This window comes from Delphinapterus leucas, chromosome 3 (genome assembly GCF_059928025.1).
Source record: "Delphinapterus leucas isolate spDelLeu-1000000601 "Yukka" chromosome 3, BTC_Dleu_Yukka2, whole genome shotgun sequence".
NCBI lineage: Eukaryota > Metazoa > Chordata > Mammalia > Artiodactyla > Monodontidae > Delphinapterus > Delphinapterus leucas.
Window position 1 is genome coordinate 28780186 of NC_143131.1, and position 18662 is coordinate 28798847.

Genomic DNA, 18662 nt, shown 5'->3' on the forward strand with positions numbered 1-18662 from the left:
GATATAAGATCTGAGTCTAGATTCATTTTTTTGCATGTGGATGTCCAGTTATTCTAGCACCATTTGAAAAGGTATCTTTGTTCCATTGCGTTGTCTTTGCTCCTTTGCCAAAGATCAGTAGACTATATTTTTGTGGGTCTATTTCTAGATTCTGTTCTGTTCCATTGATCCATTTGTCTACTCTTTCACCAATACCACACTGTCTTGATTACTGTAGCTTTACAGTACGTCTTGAAATTGGGTAGAGTCAGTCCTCTGACTTTGTTCTTCTCCTACAATATTCTGTTGACTATTCTGAGTTTGCTGATATCCACAAAATAACTTGCTGAGATTTTGATTGGGATTCTGTTGAATCTTTAGATCAAGCCATGATTATTAAGCTTTTCTTGTGTCACATTTGTCAATATCTCACTGACCAAAAGCAAGTCAAATGCCAAACCCAGAGCCTACGGAGAGGGCCACACAAGGGTATAGACACCAAACATATGATTCATTGAGGTCCATTAATGGACAATCTACCAAAGTATTGTAACATTACTCCCCTCTATTAATGACAGAGAGGTTTTACTAGATTTGCTTTTCAGATATAGAAATTAAGATTCAGAAATATATAAGCTCCTAGGGCCATTTGGATAGTTAATAATAGTAAAAAACATCACATAATATTTACTATGTGCCATGCACTATTCTAAGCACTTAGCATATATCACTCAATTAACCTTCACTATAGAAGGTAGGTACTATTATTATTATTTTTTTTTATGGTAGGATATATGACTTTTTTTAACGTCTTTATTGGAGTATAATTGCTTTACAATGGTATGTTAGTTTCTGCTTTATAACAAAGTGAATCAGTTATACATACACATATGTCCCCATATCTCTTCCCTCTTGCATCTCCCTCCCTCCCACCCTCCCTATCCCACCCCTCTAGGTGGTCACAAAGCACTGAGCTGATCTCCGTGTGCTATGAGGCTGCTTCTCACTAGCTATTTATTTTGTTTGGTAGTGTATACATGTCCATGCCACTCTCTCACTTTGTCCCAGCTTACACTTCCCCCTTCCCGTATCCTCAAGTCCATTCTCTAGTAGGTCTGTGTCTTAATTCTCGTCTTGCCCCTAGGTTCTTCATGACCATTTTTTTTTTTTTTTAGATTCCATATATATGTGTTAGCATACAGTATTTGTTTTTCTCTTTCTGACTTACTTCACTCTGTACGACAGGCTCTAGGTCCATCTACCTCACTACAAATAACTCAATTTCATTTCTTTTTATGGCTGAGTAATATTCCATTGCATATATGTGCCACATCTTCTCTATCCATTCATCTGTTGATGGACACTTAGGTTGCTTCCATGTCCTGGATATTGTAAATAGAGCTGCAATGAACATTTTGGTACATGACCCTTTTTGAATTATGGCTTTCTCAGGGTATTTGCCCAGTAGTGAGATTGCTTGGTCATATGGTAGTTCTATTTTTAGTTTTTTAAGGAACCTCCATAATGTTCTCCATAGTGGCTGTATCAATTTACATTCCCACCAACAGGGCAAGAGGGTTCCCTTTTCTCAGCACCCTCTCTCCAGCATTTATTGTTTCTAGATTTTTTGATGATGGCCATTCTGACCAGTGTGAGATGATATCTCATTGTAGTTTTGATTTGCATTTCTCTAATGATTACTGATGTTGAGCATTCTTTCATGTGTTTATTGGCAATCTGTATATCTTCTTTGGAGAAATGTCTATTTAGGTCTTCTGCCCATTTTTGGATTGGGTTGTTTGTTTTTTTGTTATTGAGCTGCATGAGCTGCTTATAAATTTTGGAGATTAATCCTTTGTTAGTTGCTTCATTTGCAAATATTTTCTCCCATTCTGAGGGTTGTCTTTTCATCTTGTTTATGGTTTCCTTGCTGTGCAAAAGCTTTTAAGTTTCATTAGGTCCCATTTATTTATTTTTGTTTTTATTTCCATTTCTCTAGGAGGTGGGTCAAAAAGGATCTTGCTGTGATTTATGCCGTACAGTGTTCTGTCTATGCTTTCCTCTAAGAGTTTGATAGTGTCTGGCATTACATTTAGGTCTTTAATTCATTTTGAGTTTATTTCTGTGTATGGTGTTAGGGAGTGTTCTAATTTCATTCTTTTAAATGTAGCTGTCCAGTTTTCCCAGCACCATTTATCGAAGAGGCTGTCATTTCTCCACTGTATATTCTTGCCTCCTTTATCTAAGATAAGGTGACCACAGGTGCATGGGTTTATCTCTGGGCTTTCTATCTTGTTCCATTGATCTATGTTTCTGTTTTTGTGCCACTACCATACTGTCTTGATTACTGTAGCTTTGTAGTATAGTCTAAAGTCAGGGAGACTGAGGCCTCCAGCTCTGATTTTCTTTCTCAAGATTGCTTTGGCTATTCAGGGTCTTTTGTGCTTCAATAAAAATTGTGAAATTTTCTGTTTTAGTTCTGTGAAAAATACCAGTGGTAGTTTGATAGGGATTGCACTGAATCTGTAGATTCCTTTGGGTAGTATAGTCATTTTCACAATGTTGATTCTTCTAATCCAAGAACATGGTATATCTCTCCATCTATTTGTATAATCTTTAATTTCCTTCATCACTGTCTTATAATTTTCTGCATACAGGTCATTTGTCTCCTTAGGTAGGTTTATTCCTAGATATTTTATTCTTTTTGTTGCAATGGTAAATGGGAGTGTTTTCTTAATTTCACTTTCAGATTTTTCATCAGTAATGTATGGAATGCAAGAGATTTCTGTGCATTAATTTTGTATCCTGCTACTTTAGCAAATTCATTGATTAGCTCTCATAGTTTTCTGGTAGCATCTTTAGGATTCTCTATGTACAGTATCATGTCATCTGCAAACAGTGACAGCTTTACTTCTTCTTTTCTGATTTGGATTCCTTTTATTACTTTTTCTTCTCTGATTGCTGTGGATAAAACTTCCAAAATTATGTTGAATAATAATGGTGAGAGTGGACAACCTTGTCTTGTTCCTGATCTTAGTGGAAATGGTTTCAGTTTTTCACCATTCAGGATGATGTTGGCTGTGCGTTTGTCATATATGGCCTTTATTATATTGAGGACAATTCCCTCTATGCCTGCTTTCTGGAGGGTTAATATCATAAATGGGTGTTGAATTTTGTCAAAAGCTTTCTCTGCATCTATTGAGATGATCATATGGTTTTTCTCCTTCAATTTGTTAATATGGTTTATCACATTGATTGATTTATACATATTGAAGAATCCTTGCATTCCTGGGATAAACCCCACTTGATCATGGTGTATGATCCTTTTAATGTGCTGTTGGATTCTGTTTGCTAGTATTCTGTTGAGGATTTTTGCAACTATGTTCATCAGTGATATTGGCCTGTAATTTTCTTTCTTTGTGACACCTTTGTCTGGTTTTGGTGTCAGGGTGATGATGGCCTCGTAGAATGAGTTTGGGAGTGTTCCTCCCTCTGCCGTATTTTGGAAGAGTTTGAGAAGGATAGGTGTTAAATGTCTGATAGAATTCGCCTGTGAAGCCATCTGGTTCTGGGCTTTTGTTTGTTGAAAGATTTTAAATCACAGTTTCACTTTTAGTGCTTGTGATTGGTCTGTTCATATTTTCTATTTCTTCCTGGTTCAGTCTTGGCAGGTTGTACATTTCTAAGAATTTGTCCATTTATTTCAAGTTGTCCATTTTATTGGCATATAGTTGCTTGTAGTAATCTCTCATGATCCTTTGTATTTCTGCAGTGTCAGTTGTTACTTCTTTTTCATTTCTAATTCTATTGATTTGAGTCTTCTCCCTTTTTTTCTTGATGAGTCTGGATAATGGTTTATCAATTTTGTTTATCTTCTCAAAGAACCAGCTTTTAGTTTTATTGATCTTTGCTATTGTTTCCTTCATTTCTTTTTCATTTTTTTCTGATCTGATCTTTAAGATTACTTTCCTTCTGCTAACTTTGTGGTTGTTTTGTTCTTCTTTCTCTAATTGCTCTAGGTGTAAAGTTAGATTGTTTATTTGAGATGTTTCTTGTTTCTTAAGGTAGGATTGTATTGCTATAAACTTCACTCTTAGAACTGCTTTTCCTGTATCCCATAGGTTTTGGGTCATCCTGTTTTCATTGTCATTTATTTTTAGGTATTTTTTGATTTCCTCAGTGATCTCTTGGTTATTAAGTAGTGTACTGTTTAGCCCCCATGTGTTTGCATTTTTTATAGACTTTTTCCTGTAATTGATATCTAGTCTCATAGTGTTGTGGTTGGAAAAGGTACTTGACACGATTTCAATTTTCTCAAATTTACCAAGGCTTGATTTGTGTCCCAAGATATGATCTATCCTGGAGAATGTTCCATGAGCACTTGAGAAGAATGTGTATTCTGTTGTTTTTGGATGGAATGTCCTATAAATATCAATTGAGTCCATCTTGTTTAATGTATCATTTAAAGCTTGTGTTTCCTTATTTATTTTCATTTTGGATGATCTGTCCATTGGTGAAAGTGGGGTGTTAAAGTCTCCTACTATGATTGTGTTACTGTCGATTTCCCCTCTTATGGCTGTTAGTATTTGCCTTATGTAGTGAGGTGTTCCTATGTTGGGTGCATAAACATTTACAATTGTTATATCTTCTTCTTGGATTGATCCCTTGATCATTATGCAGTGTCCTTCTTTGTCTGTTGTAATAGTCTTTGTTTTAAAGTCTATTTTCTCTGATAGGAGAATTGCTACTCCAGCTTTCTTTTTTTTTTTTTAATTAATTAATTTATTTTTGGCTGTGTTGGGTCTTCGTTTCTGTGCGAGGGCTTTCTCTAGCTGTGGCAAGCGGGGGCCACTCTTCATTGCGGTGCACAGGTCTCTCACTATCGTGGCCTCTCTTGTTGTGGAGCACAGGCTCCAGATGCGCAGGTTCAGTAGCTGTGGCTCATGGGCCTAGTTGCTCCGTGGCACGTGCCGTGTCCCCTGCATTAGCAGGCCGACTCTCAACAACTGCACCACCAGGGAAGCCCCTCTCCAGCTTTCTTTTTATTTCCATTTGCATGGAATATCTTTTTCCATCCCCTCACTTTCAGTCTGTATGTGTCCTTAGGTCTGAAGTGGGTCTCTTGTAGACAGTATATCTATGTTTCTTGTTTTTGTATCCATTCAGCCAGTCTATGTTTTTTGGTTGGAGCATTTAATCCATTTACATTTAAGGTAATTATCGATATGTATGTTCCTATTACCATTTTCTTAATTGTTTTGGATTTGTTATTGTGTGTCTTTTCCTTCTCTTGTGTTTCCTGCCTAGAGAAGTTCCTTTAGCATTTGTTGTAAAGCTGGTTTGGTGTTGCTGAATTCTCTTAACTTTTGCTTGTCTGTAAAGGTTTTAATTTCCCCGTCAAATCTGAATGAGATTCTTGCTGGGTAGAGTAATCTTGGTTGTAGGTTTTTCTCCTTCCTCACTTTAAATATATCTTGCCACTCAGTTCTGGTGTTCAGAAATTCTGCTGAAAGGTCAGCTGTTAACCTTATGGGGATTCCCTTGTGTGTTATTTGTTGTTTTTCCCTTGCTGCTTTTAATACTTTTTGTTTGTATTTAATTTTTGATAGTTTGATTAATAATTGTCTTGGCATGCTTCTCCTTGGATTTATCCTGTATGGGACTCTCTGTGCTTCCTGGACGTGATTAACTATTTCCTTTCCCATATTAGGGAAGTTTTCAACTATAATCTCTTGAAATATTTTCTCAGTCCCTTTCTTTTTCTCTTCTTCTTCTGGGACCCCTATAATTCGAATGTTGGTGCATTTAATGTTGTCCCAGAGGTCTCTGAGACTGTCCTCAATTCTTTTCATTCTTTTTTCTTTATTCTGCAATGGAGAAAAAAAAAAGAAAGAAAGAAAGAAGAAGATAAAATAAAATAAAGTTATTAAAATAAAAAATAAGTATTAAAAATTTTTTTAAAAAATAAAAAAAGAGAAAGAAGAGTGCAACCAAACCAAAAAACAAATCCACCAATGATAACAAATGCTAAGAACTATAGTTAAAAAGCAAACAAACAAATGGACAGGCAGAACCCTAGGACAAATGGTAAAAGCAAATCTATACAGACAAAATCACACACAGAAGCATACACATACACAAAAAGAGAAAAAGGGGAAAAAAAAATATCTTTGTTCCCCAATTCCACCCCCTCAGTTTGGGATGATTTGTTGTCTACTGAGGTATTCCACAGATGCAGGTACACCAAGTTGACCGTGGAGATTTAATCTGCTGCTCCTGAGGCTGCTGGGAGAAATTTCCCTTTCTCTTCTTTGTTCACACAGCTCCTGGGGTTCAGCTTTGGATTTGGCCCTGCCTCTGTGTGTAGGTTGCCTGAGGGCGTCTGTTCTTCACTCAGACAGGACGGGGTTAAAGGAGCAGCTGATTAGGGGGCTCTGGCTCACTCAGGCTGGGGGGAGGGAGGGTGACGGAGTGCGGGGCGAGCCTGCAGCAGCAGAGGCCAGCATGACATTGCACCAGCCTGAGGCACGCTGTGCGTTCTCCCGGGGAAGTTGTCCCTGGATCACAGGACCCTGGCAGTGGCGGGCTGCACAGGCTCCCAGAAGGGGAGGTGTGGAGAGTGACCTGTGCTTGCACATGGGCTTCTTGGTGGCTGCAGTAGCAGCCTTAGTGTCTCCTGCACGGCTCTGGGGTCCGCGCTGATAGCTGCGAGCCATCTCTGGAGCTCCTTTAAGCGGTGCTCTTAATCCCCTCTCCTCGCGCACCAGGAAACAAAGAGGGAAGAAAAAGTCTCTTGCCTCTTCGGCAGCTCCAGACTTTTTTCCGGACTCCCTCCCAGCTAGCCGTGGCGCACTAGACCCTTCAGGCTGTGTTCACACTGCCAGTCCTCTCCCCGGGATCCGACCAAAGCCTGAGCCTCAGCTCCCAGCCCCCTCCCGCCCCAGAGGACAAGCCTCTCGGGCTGGTGAGTGCTGGTCAGCACCGATCCTCTGTGCGGGAATATCTCCGCTTTGCCCTCCGCACCCCTGTGGTTGTGCTCTCCTCCGCAGCTCTGAAGCTTTCCCACTCCGTCACCCGCAGTCTCCGCCCAGGAAGGGGCTTGTACTGGGTGGAAACCTTTCCTCCTTCACAGCTCCCTCCCACTGGTGCAGGTCCCGTCCCTATTCTTTTGTCTCTGTTTATTCTTTTTTCTTTTTCCCTACCCAGGTACGTGGGGAGTTTCTTGCCTTTTGGGAGGTCTGAGGTCTTCTGCCAGCATTCAGTAGGTGTTCTGTAAGAGTTGTTCCACATGTAGATGTATTTCTGATGTATCTGTGGGAAGGAAGGTGATATCCACGTCTTACCCTTCCGCCATCTTGAAACTCCTCCCGGTACTATTATTTTTTTCATTTTGCAGATAAGTAAACCAAGGCACAGAGGTGCTAAACCAGATGCCCAAGATAAGACGATTAATAAGTGGCATGATCACGATTCAAGCCACATACCAGAGTCTCAACTTGAAGCCCAATTCTTAACACTAATGCTATTCCTGTGTTACTCCCAATCTGCAGATCTGACATTGTATAGTGTGACTTCTAGCCTCTTCTGTGGGTCTCTGGAGGTTTTATTTGAGAGCATTAATAACCGAAGGATAAGATATCAGTCCCTACTAAGCAGGCCTCATCACACATTGTGATTTTGGCTCAAGAGTCCACGAATGAGGGAATCTCTTTACCCAAATATGATGTATAGTTTTCTTTTTTTAAACAGCTTTGTTAGCCAGCATTAAATAATACTAGCTGCTGAAATAAACAAACACCAAATCTCAGTGCTTGACCCAGCAAAGGTTTATTTCTCACTTATAATCCAATGAGGGTCTGTAGTGGGGCTCTGCTCTCCCTATGCTGTGGTCGATTACCTTCAATTTTTGGCTTATTTAGGTTGCCTTAGTGTCATCTAACCAGCAGATGGAGGGAAAAGAAAACAAATATGGTAAAGTTACAGTCTTAATTTCTTCACTTTTATTCATTCCACGAGTAAGAATTAGTTAGATAGTCTAGAATGTTAATGGTCTGGTAAATGTAATTTAGCTGTGTGCCTAGGAGAATAAACAGATTTGGTGAGTATTTGGTCAGTCTCTGCTAACTAAATTTTTTCTATTTATTTAAATATGCATAAAAATATACTTCACGTATAATATGAAGAACTGCTTTTCCTCAGCAGCCTTTTAAGACCTCTGCTCCCTTAATGCAAACTATGTTTTGAAGTAGTTTTGGTTTGAAATTATGTCTGGATGAGTTTAACAGACTTATAAGGACTCAGGAAAATGCTGAAGAGAGAGAAGTTTTTCCATCTAATAAGATCTATAGGAAGTGCATATGACTTTTTTCACATAACCTTTGAAAGTGATTATAAAACAAGCATGCATATATCCAGAGTTATCATTAGCAAAATCATGAGGGAAGTGAAGTTTCACAATGCTTTCTTTCCCCTTTTAAAGAGACTACTCCCTCTTTATCCTCCCATTTCTAGGTACCAGCACCCTCATGTTGGCTGTCAAGCACCACTTCCCCCCTTCTCTCGGAATTTGCCAGCCTTATGTCCTGTGAGGGCTTTGTATGGTGCCTAATTGGAGAAACTACTTCATAGTCAGATACTGACAGCTGATTTAGCTAAATGTGATATCACTTCCAGGAATATTTGCCATTCAACCTTTCTTGGCAATATAACACTTAAGAACAATGAAATCTCTGCCTATTCTGTTGGACTTGGAGGACTGCAGCAAGCCTACAGGGCTTTCTAGTGTGGCTTCCAATTCATAGCATAGGCATTTGCCAAGAGGAGATATAAAGGGAGTCTACCCTGACCTTCATAAAGGCCTATAACACTACTGTGTGACTAGCGCTATGGCTGGTGGTTTTCAATATCCTGCTTTCTAAATAATTCTATTATGATAGTGACTCACTTGTCAGTCATCTTTCATTCCTAGCTATTGCTAACAAGTACCTGAAAAGAAGGGGAAAGACCTCTGAGCTACTGAAGTAGCTTCTAGCAACACAAACTGAGGCCCTCAACTCCACTGAAGAGATCTTCTGACATGCAGCCAGGGTCAACTTTTATTTTATATAGAATTTTAATAAGGTAAGTGGTCTGATTTCCAACCCAAGAGTACACTGGAGGAAACAAATAAGAGGACACAAAAAGAGGGCTTTTATAAGTCAAGAACAATTTGGGCAACCCGCAGTGACAAATAACATGGACGTGGAAGGAAGAGAAAACAAAATAGAACAAACAAAACAAAACAAAACAGGCAGTCTGGAGGCATTTAAGGTGGAGGCAAACATCCTAATAACCTCTTAGAGCAGTGAAATAATAGCTGTTTAACAACATTTAGAATAGATGGAGATATGATTAGTATGTTCTAGTTAAAAAGGCATTGTTTTTCATCAAACAAATTAAAGTTTAAAAATTTGTGTAGGACAGCAGTATCTGTTGAAAGAAACAAAAATCCTCTGGGAGTGGGGAAAGTGTGAGGCAATATTGTGAAACTGAAGGTGGAGAGTTCCCTTCTATATTCTCTTGGACAGCCCTGAGTTACTGTACAAAATATGCAACTGTTAATCTGGCCTTTTTGTGTTTTTGTATATTCTCCATTCTTTCTGATGGAGAAAGTATAGTGCAGGGCTGTCCAGAATGTATGTTAAAATAAAAATACTTCTCTCAAAGCTAGTATTTTAGCAGTGTCTGGGGGTGCTGAGTCTTCAAAACATAACCTATTAAAGAAGATCAAAGATTGTGCTGGCCCAAAGAATATTACATCAGAGGCCATATGCTGTGTGACCACAACACTTACCAAGGCCATAGTGATGGAAAAGGCCAACATAGACAAGCAAGCTGAGCCCCACTTCAGTGTTTATTATCAGAAATCTTAAATATTTGCCTTAAAAATAGTGACGGGGATTGCATTGAATGTACAGATTAATTTGGGAGAACTGATATGTTAACAATATTGATATCTTAACAGTATCTTAATTGGTATTTTAACAATCTTCCAATCCATGAACAGGTACATTTAGGTTTTCTTAAATTTCTCTCAGAAATGTTTTACAGTTTTCTGCACTAAGGTCTTGTACAATATTGGGCAGATGTATACCTAAATGTTTCATGTTTTTATGCACGTATAAATGATATTTTTTATTTCAACTTTAAACTATTCATTGTTAGTATACAGAACTACAATTGATTTTTATATATTGATTAGGCATACTGAAATCTTGCTAAATTAACTTTTTAGTTCTATTAGTTTTTTTGTAGAGTTTATTGGATTTTCTACATAGATGATCACTTATCTAGGAAAAAAGACAATTTTACTTCTTTCTTTCAATATAGATGGCTGTCTTCTTTCTTAATACACTGGTCAGATCCTCCAGTATAATGCTGAATAGCAAGGGGTGGGAATGAATATTCATGTCCTGTTCCTGATTTTAGGGAAACAAATTTAGTCTTTCAGTATTAAAGTATGCTGCCGTGATAGCTTTTTTGTAGATGCCCTTTATCATACTGAAGAAGTTCCCTTCTATTCCTAGTTTACTGAGAGTTTTTATCAGGAAAGAATATTTGATTTGTTAAATGTTTTTTCTGCATCTATTCAGATGAACTGTTTTTTTATCTTTCAGTTTTTTTAATATATTGAATTACATTCATTGGTGTTCAAATGCTAAACTAACTCTGTATTCCTAGGATAAAACCCACTTGGCCATGATTTGATTTGCTAAAAATCTGTAAACAATTTTTGTGCCTATGTTCATGATATTGGTCGGAAGATTTATTTTCTTATAATGCCTTATTAGGTTTTAGTACTAGGGCAATTATGGCTTCATGGAATGATTTGGGAAATATTCCCTTCTCTTAATGTTTTTTGAAGAGTTTATGTGGAATTGATATTTCTTCCATAAAAGTTTAGTAGAGTTCTCCAGTGGAATCACGGGGCTTGAAGTTTTCTTTATAGGAAAGCCTAACTACAAATTCAGTTCCTTATTAGACAGGGCTATTTGACTTATCTATTTTTTCTTCATTTTTTGTAGTTTGATTTGCCTATTTCATCTGTTGTAGAATTCACTGACACCAAGTTGTTCATTATTCCCTTATTTTTTTTTTTAAACATCTTTACTGGAGTATAATTGCTTTACAATGGTGTGTTAGTTTCTGCTTTATAACAAAGTGAATCAGCTATATATATACATATATCCCCATATCTCCTCCTTCTTGCATCTCCCTCCCACCTTCCCTATCCCACCCCTCTAGGTGGTCCTAAAGCACCGAGTTGATCTCCCGGTGCTATGTGGCTGCTTCCCACTAGCTATCTGTTTTACATTTAGTAGTGTATATATGTTGATGCTACTCTCTCACTTCGTCCAACCTTACCTATCCCCCTCCCTGTGTCCTCAAGTCCATTCTCTACATCTTTGTCTTTATTCCTGTGCTGCCCCTAGGTTCGTCAGAACAATTTTTTTCTTTTTCTTCTTAGATTCCATATAAATGTGTTAGCACATGGTATTTGTTTTTCTCTTTATGACTTACTTCACTCTGTATGACAGACACTAGGTCCATCCACCTCACTACAAATAACTCAATTGGGTTTCTCTTTATGGCTAATATTCCATTGTATATATGTGCCACATCTTCTTTATCCATTCATCTGTTGATGGACACTTAGGTTGCTTCCATGTCTTGGCTATTGTAAATAGAGCTGCAATGAACACTGTGGTACATAACTCTTTTTGAATTATGGTTTTCTCAAGGTATATGCCCAGTAGTGGGATTGCTGGGTCGTATGGTAGTTCTAATTTTAGTTTTTTTGAGAAACCTCTATACTCTTCTGCATAGTGGCTACATCAATTAACATTCCCACCAACTGTGCAAGAGGGCTCCCTTTTCTCCACACCCTCTCCGGCATTTATTGTATCTAGATTTTTTGATGATGGCCATTCTGACCAGTATGAGGTGATATCTCATTGTAGTTTTGATTTGCATTTCTCTAATGATTAGTGATGCTGGGCATCCTTTTATGTGTTTGTTGGCAACCTGTATATCTTCTTTGGAGAAATGTCTATTTAGGTCTTCTGCCCATTTTTGGATTGGGTTGTTTGTTTTTTTGATATTGAGCTGCATGAGCTGCTTGTATATTTCAGAGATTAATCCTTTGTCAGTTGCTTCATTTGCAAATATTAACTCACAATATGAGGGTTGCTTTTCATCTTGTTTATGGTTTCCTTTGCTGTGCAAAAGCTTTGAAGTTTCATTAGGTTCCATTTATTTATTTTTGTTTTTATTTCCATTTTTCTAGGAGGTGGGTCAAAAAGGATCTTGCTGTGATTTATGTCAAAGAGTGTTCTTCCTATGTTATCCTCTAAGAGTTTTATAGCGTCTGGCCTTACATTTAGGTCTTTACTCCATTTTGAGTTTATTTTTGTGTATGGTGTTAGGAAGTGTTCTAATTTCATTCTTTTACATGTAGCTGTTCAGTTTTCCCAGCATCACTTATTGAAGAGGCTGTCTTTTCTCCATTGCATATTCTTGCTTCCTTTATCAAAGATAAGGTGACCATAGGTGCGTGGGTTTATCTCTGGGATTTCTATCCTGTTCCATTGATCTATATTTCTATTTTTATGCCAGTACCATACTGTCTTGATTACTGTAGCTTTGTAGTATAGTCTGAAGTCAGGGAGCCTGATTCCTCCAGCTCCGATTTTCTTTCTCAAGATTGCTTTGGCTATTTGGGGTCTTTTGTGTCTCCATACAAATTGTGAACTTTTTTGTTCTACTTCTGTGAAAAATGCCATTTGTAGTTTGATAGGGATTGCACTGAATCTGTAGATTGCTTTGGGTATTAGAGTCATTTTTACAATATTGAGTCTTCCAATCCAAGAACATGGTATATCTCTCCATCTCTGTGTATCATCTCTAATTTCTTTCATCAGTGTCTTATAGTTTTCTGCACACAGGTGTTTTGTCTCCATAGGTAGGTTTATTTTGAGGTATTTTATTCTTTTTGTTGCAGTGGCAAATGGGAGTGTTTACTTAATTTCTCTTTCAGATTTTTCATCATTAGTGTATAGGAATGCAAGAGATTTTGGGGCATTAATTTTATATCCTGCTATTTTACCAGATTCATTGATTAGCTCTAGTAGTTTTCTGGTAACATCTTTGGGATTCTCTATGCATAATATCATGTCATCTACAAACAGTGACAGCTTTACTTCTTCTTTTCCGATTTGGATTCCTTTTATTTCTTTTTCCTCTATGATTGCTGTGACTAAAACCTCCAAACCTATGTTGAATAATAGAGGTGAGAGTGGACATCCTTGTCTTTTTTCTGATCTTACTGGAAATGGTTTCAGTTTTTCACCATTGAGAATGATGTCGGCTGTGGGTTTGTCACATATGACCTTTATTATGTTGAGGTAAGTACCCTCTATGCCTACTTTCTGGAGGGTTTTTATCATAAATTGATGTTGAATTTTCTCCAAAGCTTTTTCTGCATCTATTGAGATGATCATGTGGTTTTTTTCCTTCAGTTTGTTAGTATGGTTTATCACATTGATTGATTTACACATATTGAAGAATCCTTGCATTCCTGGGATAAACCCCACTTGATCATGATGTATGATCCTTTTAATGTGCTGTTGGATTCTGTTTGCTAGTATTTTGTTGAGGATTTTTGCATCTATGTTCATCAGTGATATTGGCCTGTAGTTTTCTTTTCTTGTGACATCTTTGTCTGGTTTTGGTATCAGCGTGATGGTGGCCAAATCAGAGTTTGGGAGCATTCCTCATTCTGCTGTATTTTGGAAGAATTTGAGATGGATAGGTGTTAGCTCTTCTCCAAATGTTTGATAGAATTCACCTGTGATGCCTTCTGGTCCTGGGCTTTGTTTGTCGGAAGATTGTTAATCACAGTCTCAATTTCAGTACTTTTGATTGGTCTGTTCATATTTTCTATTTCTTCCTGGTTCAGTCTTGGAAGGTTGTACTCTTCTAAGAATTTGGCCATTTCTTCCAAATTGTTCATTTTATTGGCATATAGTTGCTTGTAGTAATCTCTCTTGATCCTTTGTATTTCTGCAGTGTCAGTTGTTACTTCTCCTTTTTCTTTTCTAATTCTATTGATTTGAGTCTTCTCCCTTTTTTTCTGGATGAGTCTTGATAGTGGTTTATCAATTTTGTTTGTCTTCTCAAAGAATCAGCTTTTAGTTTTATTGATCTTTGCTATTGTATCCTTCCTTTCTTTTTCATTTATTTCTGATCTGATCTTTAAGATTTCTTTCCTTCTGCTAACTTTAGGGGTCTTTTTGTTCTTCTTTCTCTAATTGCTTTAGGTGTAAGGTTAGGTTATTTATTTGAGATGTTTCTTGTTTCCTGCAGTAGGACTGTATTGCTCTGAAATTCCCTCTTAGAACTGCTTTTGCTGCATCCCATAGGTTTTGGGTCATCGTGTTTTCATTGTCATTTGTTTCTAGGTATTTTTTGAATTCCTCTTTGATTTCTTCAGTGATCTCTTGGATATTTAGTAGTGTATTGTTTAGCCTTCATGTATTTGTATTTTTTATAGTCTTTTTCCTCTAATTGATATCTAGTCTCATAGCGTTGTGGTCGGAAAAGATACTTGATACGATTTCAATTTTCTTAAATTTACCAAGGCTTGATTTGTGACCCAAGATATGATCTATCCTGGAGAATGTTCCATGAGCCCTTGAGAAGAAAGTGTATTAGGTTGTTTTTGGATGGAATGTCCTATAAATATCAATTAATCCATCTTCTTTAATGTGTCATTTAAAGCTTGTGTTTCCTTATTTATTTTCACTTTGGATGATCTCTCCATTGGTGAAAGTGGGGTGTTAAAGGCCCCTACTATGACTGTATTACTGTTGATTTCCCTTTTTATGGCTGTTAGCAATTGCCTTATATATTGAGGTGTACCTATATTGGGTGCATAAATATTTACAATTTTTATATCTTTTTCCTGGATTGATCCCTTGATTATTATGTAGTCTCCTTCTTTGTCTCTTTTAGTAGTCTTTATTTTAAAGTCTGCTTTGTTTGATATGAGAATTGCTACTCCAGCTTTGTTTTGCTTTCCATTTTCATGGAATATCTTTTTCCATCCCGTCACTTTCAGTCTGTATGTGTCTCTAGGTCTGAAGTGGGTCTCTTGTAGACAGCATATATACTGGTCTTGTTTTTGTATCCATTCAGCCAGTCTATATCTTTTGGTTGGAGCACTTAATCCATTTACATTTAAGGTAGTTACTGCTATGTATGTTCTTATTACCATTTTCTTAATTGTTTTGGGTTTGATTTTGTAGGTCTTTTCCTTCTCTCGTGTTTCCTGCCTAGAGGAGCTCCTTTAGCATTTGTTGTATAGCTGGTTTGGTGGTGCTGAATTCTCTTAGCTTTTGCTTGTCTATAAAGGTTTTAATTTTGTTGTGAAATCTGAATGAGATCCTTGCTGTGTAGAGTAATCTTGGTTGCAGGTTTTTCCCTTTCATCACTTTTAATAAGTTCTGCCACTCCCTTCTGGCTTGCAGAGTTTCTGCTGAAAGATAGCTGTTAACCTTATGGGGATTCCCTTGTGTGTTATCTGTTGTTTTTCCCTTGCTGCTTTTAATATTTTTTCTTTGTATTTATTTTTTGGTAGTTTGATTAATATGTATCTAGGCGTGTTTCTCCTTGGATTTATCCTGTATGAGATTCTGCACTTCCTGGACTTGATTGCCTATTTCCTTTCCCATATTAGAGAAGTTTTCAACTATAATCTCTTCAAATATTTTCTCAGTCCCTTTCTTTTTCTCTTCCTGTTCTGGAACTCGTATAATTCAAATGTTGGTGCATTTTACATTGTCCCAGAGTTTTTTAAGACTGTCCTCAATTCTTTTCATTCTTTCCTCTTCGTTCTGCTCTGCAGTAGTTATTTCCACTATTTTATCTTTCGTTCTTATCCGTTCTTCTGCCTCAGTTATTATGCTATTGATTCCTTCTAGAGAATTTTAAATTTCATTTATTGTATTGTCCATCATTGTTTGTTTGCTCTTATTTCTTCTAGGTCCTCGTTGGGCCATGTCTCTTATATTTTCTCCATTCTATTTCCAAGATTTTGGATCATATTTACTATCATTACTCTGAATTCTTTTTCAGGTAGACTGTCTATTTCTTCTTCATTTGTTTGGTCTGGTGGGTTTTTACCTTGCTCCTTCAGCTGCTGTGTGTTTCTTTGTCTTCTTATTTTGCTTAGCTTACTGTGTCTGGGGGCTCCTTTTTGCAGGCTGCTGGTTCGTAGTTCTCGTTGTTTTTAGTGTCTGCCCCCAGTGGCTAAGGTTGGTTCAGTGGGTTATGTAGGCTTCCTGATGGAGGGGACTGTTGCCTGTGTTTTGGTGGATGAGGTTGCATCTTGTCTTTCTGCTGGGCAGGACCACGTCTGGTGGTGTTTTTTGGGGTGTCTGTGAGCTTGGCATGATTTTAGGCAGCCTTTCTGCTAATGGTTGGGTTTGTGTTCCTGTCTTGCTAGTTGTTTAGCCTAGCGTGTCCAGCACTGTAGCTTGCTGGTCATTGAGTGGAGCTAGGTCTTAGCTTTGAGATGGAGATCTCTGGGTGAGCTTTCGCCGTTTGATATTACATGGAGCTGGGAGGTCTCTGGTGGACCAATTTCCTGAACTCAGCTCTCCCACCTCAGAGGCACAAGGCATGACACCCAGCTGGAGCACCAAGACCCTGTCAGCTACATGGCTCAGAAGAAAATGGAGAAGAAAAGAATGCAAGAAAAAAATGAAATAAAGTTATTAAAATAAAAATTTTTTTTAATTATTAAAAATTAAAAAAATTAAGGGCTTCCCTGGTGGAGCAGTGGTTGAGAGTCCACCTGCCAATGCAGGGGACACAGGTTCGTGCCCTGGTCTGGGAAGATATCACATGCCATGAAGCGGCTAGGCCCGTGAGCCATGGCCGCTGAGCCTGCACGTCCGGAGCCTGTGCTCCACAACAGGAGAGGCCACAACAGTGAGAGGCCCGCGTATGGCAAAAAAAAAAAGTAAGAAGAGAGCAACCAAACCATAAAACAAATCCACCAATGATAACTAAAAACTATATAGAAAAAAAAAGTACAGACAGAACTCTAGGACAAATGGTAAAAGCAAAGCTATACAGACAAAATCACAGAAAGAAGCATACACATACACACTCACAAAAAGAGAAAAAGGAAAAACATATATACATCTATATAAAAAAAAAAGGAAGAGAGGAACCAAATCAATAAACAAATCTACCAATAATAATAAACTCTAAATACTAAACTAAGATAAACATAAAGCCAGAAACAAATTAGATGCAGAAAGCAAACCCCAAGTCTACAGTTGCTCCCAAAGTCTACTGTCTCAGTTTTGGGATGTTTCATTGTCTATTCAGGTTTCTAGGGATGCAGGGTACATCAGGTTGATTGTGGAGATTTAATCCGCTGCTCCTGAGGCTGCTGGGAGAGATTTCCCTTTCTCTTCTTTTTTCGCACAGCTCCTGGGGTTCAGTTTTAGATTTGGCACCGGCTCTACATGTAGGTCACCTGAGGGCGTCTGTTTTTGGCTCAGACAGGACGGGGTTAAAGGAGCAGCTGATTAGGGGGCTCTGGCTCACTCAGTCCATGGGGAGGGAGGGGTACGGAGTGTGGGGCGAGCCTGCAGCAGCAGAGGCCAGCGTGACATTGCAACAGCCTGAGGCATGACGTATGTTCTTCCAGGGAAGTTGTCCCTTCACAGGACCCTGGCAGTGGCGGGCTGCACAGGCTCCCGGGAGGGGAGGTGTGGAGAGTGACCTGTGCTTGCACACAGGCTTCTTGGTGGCGGCAGCAGCAGCCTTAGCGTCTCATGCCCATCGCTGGTGTCCATGCTGATAGCTGTGGCTCGCGCCTGTCTCTGGAGCTCGTTTAGGCGGTGCTCTGAACCTCTTCTCCTCGTGCACCCTGAAACAATGGTCTGTTGCCTCTTAGGCAGATCCAGACTATTTCTCGGACTCCCTCCGGGCTAGCTGTGGCCCACTAGCCCCCTTCAGGATGTGTTCATGCAGCCAACCCCAGTCCTCTCCCTGGGATCTGAACTCCAAAGCCCTAGCTTCAGCTCCCAGCCCCCGCTCAGACAAGCCTCTAGGTCTGGTGAGTGCTGGTTGGCACTGATCCTCTGTGTGGGAATCTCTCCGCTTTGCCCTTTCCATCCCTGTTGCTGTGCTCTCCTCCATTGCTCCGAAGCTTCTCCCCCCCACCCCCCATCTCCACCAGTGAAGGGGCTTCCTAGTGTGTGGAAACTTTTCCTCTTTTAAGCTCCCTCCCCGATGTGCAGGTCCCATCCCTATTCTTCTGTCTCTGTTTTTTTTTTTTTTTTTTTTTTGCCCTACCCAGGCACATGGGGAGTTTCTTGCCTTTTGTGAAGTCTGAGGTCTTCTGCCAGTGTTCAGTAGGTGTTCTGTAGGAGTTGTTCCACATGTAGATGTATTTCTGATGTATTTGTGGGGAGGAAGGTGATGTCCATGTCTTACTCCTCTGCCATCTTGAAGGTCTCTCCTCCCTTATGTTTTTAATATCTGTAGAGACTGAATCTACAGTGATATCATCTCTCATTCTTCAAATTAGCAATTTATGCCTTCTTTCCTTTTTCCTGGTCAGTCTG

The 18662-nt window shown here is 38.8% G+C and overlaps 1 long non-coding RNA gene across 3 annotated transcripts in view; it reads right to left on the reverse strand.

The window, feature by feature from the left end:
* Nucleotides 1-921: 921 nt before the first annotated feature.
* Nucleotides 922-18662, reverse strand: part of LOC149749523 (uncharacterized) — a 414530-nt gene continuing 396789 nt past the window's right edge. For all 3 annotated transcript variants that reach the window (XR_016392620.1, XR_016392617.1, XR_016392619.1), the window contains one exon: nt 922-7290. This is a non-coding gene — a long non-coding RNA (uncharacterized LOC149749523). The remainder of the gene's footprint in view (nt 7291-18662) is intronic.